The following is an 8,547-nucleotide window of genomic DNA, read 5'->3' as shown; positions in this document are numbered from 1 at the left end:
AAAGCTAAAATGAAAATAAATTAGTATTTTAAATAAGAAAATCATTGGATAATTTCAAAATTCATCATATTTTCTTTATGATGTTTTTTCGTATGTATTTACATGTACAAAAGATTTATTTTGCTGCATTGAGACATTTGTATATTTGTGATTATAAGATAGGCGTGGAGAAGTTATGCAAGAGAAAATGCTTTTGTTAAAAATGTTAGAAAATTAAATGAAGATGCCCAAATGCACGTCTCAAATTCCTAAAGACAAAAAAAGGAGAAATAGGAAAGGCGAAGGAAAGAAAAATAATATCAAAGTTCAATAGAATGTAATAGAACTCACAAATGAAGATGAGAACGCGATCGCAAAATTATCCTACAAACTAACTTTTCAGAACATGCATCCCAATCCGACTCTTCGGATGATCTTAAAGCAAATGATTAATATTTCAAAAATTCTCTAATTTTTTTAATAAGATTAATTGATATATATATATATATATAATTTTTTATGAGAATTTTGGAAAGGATATATATATATATATATATATATATGAAACATCAAAGAACAAAATAAACTATCAAGTTCTGTAACAAAATTGGCATTAAAATGTAATATTTTAGCTTAAATATTTGTTTCTGATTTAATATACAGTGGAAGGTGATCATTAAAAAACAAGAAATTTTAGGGCAAAAAGTCTACTTTTCAAGTGCTTGCGATCTAGAGCAAGTAAAACTGAGAATAAAGAATTTCTCTTATCTGGTAGTATTCTTCAGTTAAAGGGAAAAAAGTTGCGTATGTAGTGCTGCGTACATAAGGAAAATTATATTCGCGTTATATCGGCATTATATTCACATTATATCTCCTATAACTCCCATATAACTTCCTTGTAACATACAAATATGTGAAAACAGAAGCGCGAAAGTTATTTGTAAGTTCATGTAGATTTCAGGTAGGTTATATGGAGGTTACATCGAGGTTACAGGTGTTATACCGCGGCTATAATGCAGATATAATATGAATATAACCTCAATTATGTACGCAACGCTGCTTACGTCCTATGTATGCAAATTTTTCTCCGGTTGAAGGGTGTTCGATGAGCACATGCTGGGCACCAGTGCCGCCCTTCTGAGTTGAATCACTGATCTTCCGTAGTGTTACCTACTCGCCGCAACTTAAGGCACCTCCTGCAAATTCTACCTGGATGCTTTTGCTGGCAAGGAACTGCTTGAAATATGCCAATTTGAGATCTCCCACAAGAACAAATTTGTGGCTAGGAGGGGTCGATGATACAGGAAATAAGGTAAGCATGTCATTGGTCTTCCCTACTTCCGCATCAATCCAGGATATGTCATAGTCACCAAGCTTTTTGAAGAGAGCATTACACATTAGCCTCTCGGAGAGTTGCACCTTGTAAGCACACAAAGAAGAAGTAACGTCAATCGTTTCTTCAATTTGTGGAGCATATACATGGGAACAGACGTGCTTTGAGCAATGCTATTTCAGGTGTTCTGTAGCTTCTTCCGAGCCATGAAGAAGAACAAGCTTCAGTGGAGCTACATGTGCAAGGATAGATTTAATGGAATGCCCGTCAGACCGACCTTCAAAGCCCATGTAAACTAATAAGCATTTCACGTGTACAATCAATTCATTTGAAACAACTTTCGAAGGAGTGGTATCTAGTAGCAGATGAGCAGATCCTTCATCAAGTTTATTATCTAGATAGCCTCCTTGAGCTGATGCCACATTCATATCTTCTTCCTTGATTATATAATCATTAGGATTTATAACTTTTGCCATAATCATCCCATTTAGCCGAATGCTAAAAAAAAGGGAACATTGGAGCAACAAAAGTTGCTAGAGGAACAAATCCATCTATGAAGATATCCTAAAATCCACCAACACGTGAGGGCAGTAACATCTGAAGAAATGTGAGAGGAAGATGCATAAAAAACCATTGCATCCCCAACTTTAGCATTAGATCCCTGGGATGCCCTTAATTCCTTGTTGACATTAGATTTCAGAGCAGCTTCCTTTTTAATTCTTTCTTGCTCTTCTTCATATGCTTTCAACTCATCTCCAATGAAAGGAATCCTCTTACTCATGGTGAATTTCACTACTTTTGAAGTGGATCAACTTGAAGCATTCAAGCTAGAGTTCCAAACTGGCCTCTTTTGGTAAAAAAATATTGCATGCCTTGCCTCTGTGGCCCAAACAACAAATATATCATGAGAGAACCTAACCTCCAAACTAGGCATGGATCCCAAAACAACCTTTGCAATATCTGGTATGTTTTCAAGCTCGCTCTTATTAATTATAATATTTTATATGCTTCAGTAGAAAAGCATTGTGTCGTGTATTCTCAAAGGATTTTGCTATAGAATCACTCTTTCACTCTAGGAAACTCTTGACATAATCAATGGTACTTGTAGCAACATTTGATAGAAAAAAAATGGGGAAAGATAGATGTTACTGACTCTAGTAATGTTCAAGTATCAAAAGGAGCTCTAAAACTCTTCCAGTCGTACCAACATGAAGAAATATGTTTTCATTTTCTTGAAGAACCTTTTGTATTGCCTGATGGAATTCCTGATCCCTTTGAAGCTTGTATAGTTCATTATTCAGTGCATTGTATGCATCTGTAATGAGAATAGCTTAGCGTACAAAAGATTCTAGAACAGTTCCACTTAAGTGCAATTCTTTGTAATGATTAAAGTCAACAACATATACAACATCCTCTTCATCTTTTGTTATATTCCAAACAGTACCCCCAAGAAGATGGCTAACCACATGTGGAGCTATCACCATCCCCTCTCCTTTATCAGAAAGATGATAATTCTGAGAGTATGTCAATCTGGTAACATTCTAGAAGGCAGCATCAATATCATCAAGAGTGAACAAGTCAAAATCTGAAACAAGCCTTCTGGAGAGATTGTAATCAAAATGGTCAAAAGACCAAGCTCATATACAGGTTCAGTAGCGTAGATTGGAGCAAGAAATCCAAGGCTTTTTATGGCATATGACAAAGCACCAATGTGGACTATGTCTGGATGAGATAATAATACAACATCAATTTTTGAGGATACCCTAGAGAGGGGTTGTAAGAGGTTTGTATCACAGTAAGTTTTGAAATGGAGAAGCTTTTAGGAGTTGAGAAAGGTTAAAAATTTATGAAAGAAGCTTCACATCTATTTATCTCTGTTTCTTGACTTGATACAAACTCAAAAATTTCACCTCTATTTATACTAGTGACACCTCCTAAATTAATAGCTAGGATTGTGTCAATACAATTCTAATCTAATGGTTACAAATAGCTCCATACCTACCACAAAATAATTCCATACCTACCATACAATAATTCTATACCTACCACACTATAATTTCATACCTACCATACATTCTAGAATAAGTTTCAAGATGAGACATGCTTCTAGTCCTTTGACTTCATATCCTGGTGGCTATTAAATGTAGACTTTTTCTTTAAGTATTTCATTCAAGAAGGCGGGGTTTACATCCATTTGATATAATCTCCACTTATTTTGAGCTGCCAAAGAGATCATTAGTCTAACAGTTTCTAATTGAGAAACAAGGGCAAAAAGCAACAGGGGCAAATACCTCATCATAGTCGATGCCTACTCTTTGACTGTAGTCTTTTGCCACCAATCTTATCTTGTATCTTTCAATTTCTTCTTTGGAATTCTTCTTAGCTTTGTACACCCACTACACATCAATTGCCTCATGCCCTTTATGAAAAGAAGCTAGCTCCCATGTGTCGTTCTTCTTGATTGCCTTGATTTCTTCATCCATTGAATCTTTTCACTTCTTGCTTTGTATGGCTTCTTGGAAATCCATTAGCTCGCAGTCGGCAAAGAGACAAAAAAGAGTAAGATTATCTTGATTCTTAGTTACCTCATAAAGATCTTGTAATCTTTTGAAGCGTGGTACTCTTTCACTTGAATTTTCTCTTGAAGTTGAAGACGATGAGCCACTTTGGGTAGTTATAGTCAATATTGTTTGTGGAATAGTAGGCTCTTCTCTTGCTTGCTCGATCCTTGGCTATTTTGTGTCTTCTTCTTGAATGTAGGGGAAAAATATTTAGTCCTCATCATGTAGTACCTAGTCCCATTCTCCACCTTCATCGAATATGACATCTCTACTAATGATTTTCTTCCCTGTGTTTGGATTGTATAGCTTGTAGCCTTTCGAGTTGGTGTCGTAACCAATGAAAATGAACTTCTTGCGCTTGTCATCCAGCTTACTTATTTTCTCTTCGGATATGTGTACGTGAGTTATGCATCCAAAAACTCGTAGCTGAGAGATGTCGGGCTTCCTTCCACTCCATGCTTCTTGTGGTGTCTTTCCTAACACACTTTTTGTTGGTGATCAGTTAGCCAAATAAACAACAGATGCAACTACTTATGCCTAAGACTTCTTTGGCAATCTCATACTTTTTAACATGATCATTGCCATGTTAAGGATGGTTCTATTCTTCCTTTCCGCTACTCCATTTTGTTGGGGGGATCTTGGAATAGTTAGAAATCGACATTTTCCTTTGGCTTCATAAAATTCTTGAAATTCTTTTGAAGTAAATTCTCCTCCTAGATCAGATCACATAACTTTGATCTTGAGTTGATCTTGAGACCACTCTTACCACTCTTTTTCTCTACATCTGCCTTAAACTTCTTAAATATTCCAAAAACCTTGATTTTTGTTTTAAGAAATACACACATGATTTTCATGAAAATCATCTATGAAGAGAAAAAAAAATAGTTCCTCTTACTGAGTGAGATTGGCTTTATTAGACCGCAGTCATCTGTATGTATGAGCTCAGAAGGCTTTTGGTCTCTTGAACTTGACTCCCATGGAAAGCTTTTCCTAAAGTGCTTTCCGAATAAAAATCCTTCACATAATTGATGAGGGTGGTTGATGCAAGGAAATCCTCTCACCATCTCTTTCTTTAAAATCAATTCGAGTCCTCCGAAGTTGAGATGCCCGAATTGAAGATGCTAGTTAAGAAGCATCTTTATAGCAGGTCTTCAAACATTTAGAAATATCGTTGTGAATGTTGAGCAAGAACATTTTTTTTTAGACATTATCACCTTAGCAAATAAGTTACCAATATTATCTTTTAAGAAGAGAGTATTTTATTTCAAGTGAACATCATAACCTTTCTACAAGAGTTGCCCTAAACTCAAGATGTTTCTCTTTATATTCTACATAAAGTAAACATTAAAAATAAATTGATGCTTCCCATTTTTTGGGCAGATGAGAATGTTACTTTTGCCTTTCACCTCTATCTTGGACTCATCTCCAAAAAACACATTGCCGCTTACTGATTTGTCAAGCTCTACAAACATGCTTTGTCTCCCACACATATTGTTGCTTGCACCAGTGTCCAGGTATCATGTACATATCTTCACCTCTTTCATTGTACTTGTATGCTAGCAGTTGAGTGCCATCTTCTTCTCTATTTTCTTCTATGTAGTTGACTCTTTCTTTTACTTTATTCTTAGGTGCTCTAAATTCTTTTGCATAATGCCCAAATTTGTTACAATTATAACACTTAATTTGAGATTTATCATATCTCGAGTTTGAGTGCCCTCGACCATATACTCTTGTAGATATTTCTCCTTTCTCATAGTTATTGTTGGTAACCCATCCTTGCTTGCTAGCATGACCTCATCCTTGTCCACTAGCTCTTCCATGTTTGCTTCTAATATTGTTGAATCTTTCATCTTTCTAAGTTGGTTGAAGATCCATCTTGAGAAGTTCTTTGACAATCCCTTCATTCTTCTTCTTCTTCTTTTCTTCATTGGCTTTTAATTAACCTAGAAGTTGCTCTATTGTCATGGCTTGTAAATCCTTGGTCTCTTCAATAATGGTTGTGGTACTATCAAATTTTGAATCTGACAATCAAAGAATCTTTTCCATGATAGGCACATCTTCTAACTTCTCACCATTTCTTTTTAGTTGATTGGAAATGGTAATGACTTTAGAAAAGTAAACGAAGACCAACTCTGCTTCTTTCATTTGCAAAGCATCAAATTGGCTTCTTAAAGTTTGAATTCATACCTTTTTAACCTTATCTTTTCCCTTATAGGAGACCTCAAGCTTCTGCCATGCTAGCTTGGCTGAAGTAGTACTTGAGACCTTCTTAAAACCATCTTCATCTAAAGCTTGATAGATGTGGAAGAGAGCCTTCTTATCTCTCTTTCACAAGTCTCTTAAGCTATCCTTTTGAGTTTTGGATAGAGTGGACTCGTTGCTTGGCTCATCTTAGCCTTTCTCCACAACCTCCCAAACATCATGCACTCCAAGGAGTGCCTTCGTTTTGAAGCTCCAATTGTCGTAGATGCTTTCCTTAAGCATCAGACTTGAAAGGAAAGCATGCCACCATTTGCCATTGCTCTTTAAAGGAACCTTTAGGATATGATACCACTTTGTTGGAATGGAGAAGCTTTTAAGATTTGTAAAAGGTTAAAAATTTATCGAAGAAACTTTACTTCTATTTATCTCCTTTTCTTGGCTTGGTATAAACTAAAAGACTCCACCCCTATTTATACTAGTGGCACCTCCTAAATTAATGGCTAGGATTGTGCCACTACAATTCTAATCTAATGGTTACAAATAATTTCATACCTACCAAACAATAATTCTATACCTACCATACAATAATTACATACCTATCACACAATAATTCCATACCCATCACACAATAATTCCATACCTACCATACATTCTAAAATAAACTTCTCGATGAGACATGCTTCTATAAATTAGGCTCTTATTGGGCTTTATTTAAACAACTAAAATCAAGTTTATATTTCAATAGTAAGTCATTCCATCAACAATCCAAGAGAAAGTTGAATCCATTTATTAAAAGAAATTAGCAAAGAGGATTCTCACAGTACATGCTGCAGAGAGGCATCGCCTGGACTGAAGTTCCCATGGCTGGCTTCTACTCAGGAGAGAGGAGGAAACTCCGTGATTGTTTTAGTGCAGTGTGAAGAGAGGAAGCAGGGTGATGTTTTGAGAAGGGTTTTCTGTCGGAGCCTCAAATATTTTCATTACGTATTTGGTTTTTTTTTGTTATACGCCAAAACACACACACACATTAATTTGTCACACTGCTACCATGCTGTCGTCATTCTGCTGTTATTGTATCATTATCGTGGATTCACCAGTTTGTATCTCATTGTATAGCCCTTTCTCTATGAAGAGTTCTCTCTCTGATCGTGTAGGTGATCTGAAGAGAGAAGAGAGCGAAGGGCTAAGGCATGCAATTATGATGACAAACAAAAGAAACACTGGGAACAAACAAAAGAAACGCTGGGGTTCACTTTTGTAAAGTGAATTGGTGAAGTGGATATTGTGTAGATAGCTGTGAAGCACGTTGGTTAAAGACACCTCGGAGCCATATTTGCGAAGAAGACCTAACAAAAGCAAACCCACAACCTGAGATTTAGGTTATTTTAACTACTATGGGGTTTGCTTCTTCCTATAAGGGAAATCCTATACAAATAATTACATCTGGAAATTTTTTAAGAAAACTCCCAATTAAGGTTGTAACTCATCCTTAGAAGTTTTTAAATGTCGTTTTCAAGGAAAAAAATTCAAAGCCTTATCCTAAGGGAAGTGGACTCCTAAAAATTTTGAATTATCGAGTTTTGTTTTGTTATCAATAGTTGGTTGGGGGTCATTCTTTCGCTCTGAGTTTTGAATGTCCATTCCTATAAAATAGAGTTAGCACACCCTAATAACATGCAACGTAAATCTCAAGTGAAATTTGTCTCTTGTTTTCAGCAACCCCAAAAAATAAAGTTGGCACAAAATATGTTTTGATTAAATTGATTGGTTATTACATTCATTTTGGATTACCTAGTTAAGATGCCCGTGGCTTTCTATCATCCCACGGTTGTTAGGTTATTTGATCTACTTAGTATGAGAGGTAATTAACACACCTAAAATATATAGTATTTTTAGACACATTTTTTATACCTATTTTTCAGATATTGCGCTTTAGTGGAAGGTATTTTTGTTTTTTTCTTGCAGATATAAGTAAAAATGGAAAAAATGCTTAAAGGAGTGAAAAAGGATCAAATTTGGAGCAAAAAGGTGAAAAATTGTGCAAAAGAGTTTTGGCGCCTAAGCACCAGATCCAGCTCTTAAGCGCCGGTTAAATAGAGTAGGCCGCGCCTAAGTGCTGAGACCCCGCGCTTAAGCGCCAGTGGCAGTTACTAGATGAGTAAAATCAGTTTTCACAAATTTCAAAGAGGTTTCTGAGGCGACCATTGGCTTAATAGGTGGTTGTAACCACCATTGATGAAAATTATCATGAAAGACATCGAATCAAGACACATTTTGAAGAGATCCCATGGAACCTCTTGCAAAACTATAAAGTGAAGAAGAGATGACTTAGAAAAGAATCCTGAAAATATTGGCAAGTTTTGAAAGTTCCTCTCTGTGGAGTTAGTTCAGAGAGATTTTCAGGAATCGCTTTTTATTTACTTTATCCTTTTTGTTATTTTATTTTGAGTGATTATAAAAAAGAAGAGATTC

At 35.7% G+C, this 8,547-nt stretch overlaps 1 pseudogene; it reads right to left on the bottom strand.

Annotated features, from left to right (window-relative positions):
- Nucleotides 1–708: 708 nt before the first annotated feature.
- LOC110036098 lies at nucleotides 709–6,937 on the bottom strand (annotated as a pseudogene).
- Nucleotides 6,938–8,547: the final 1,610 nt, after the last annotated feature.

This window comes from Phalaenopsis equestris, unplaced genomic scaffold (assembly GCF_001263595.1).
Source record: "Phalaenopsis equestris unplaced genomic scaffold, ASM126359v1 Scaffold202518, whole genome shotgun sequence".
Classification (NCBI taxonomy): Eukaryota; Viridiplantae; Streptophyta; class Magnoliopsida; order Asparagales; family Orchidaceae; genus Phalaenopsis; species Phalaenopsis equestris.
Note: the sequence above shows the minus strand (reverse complement) of the source record. Positions and strands in the feature narration are given on the sequence as shown.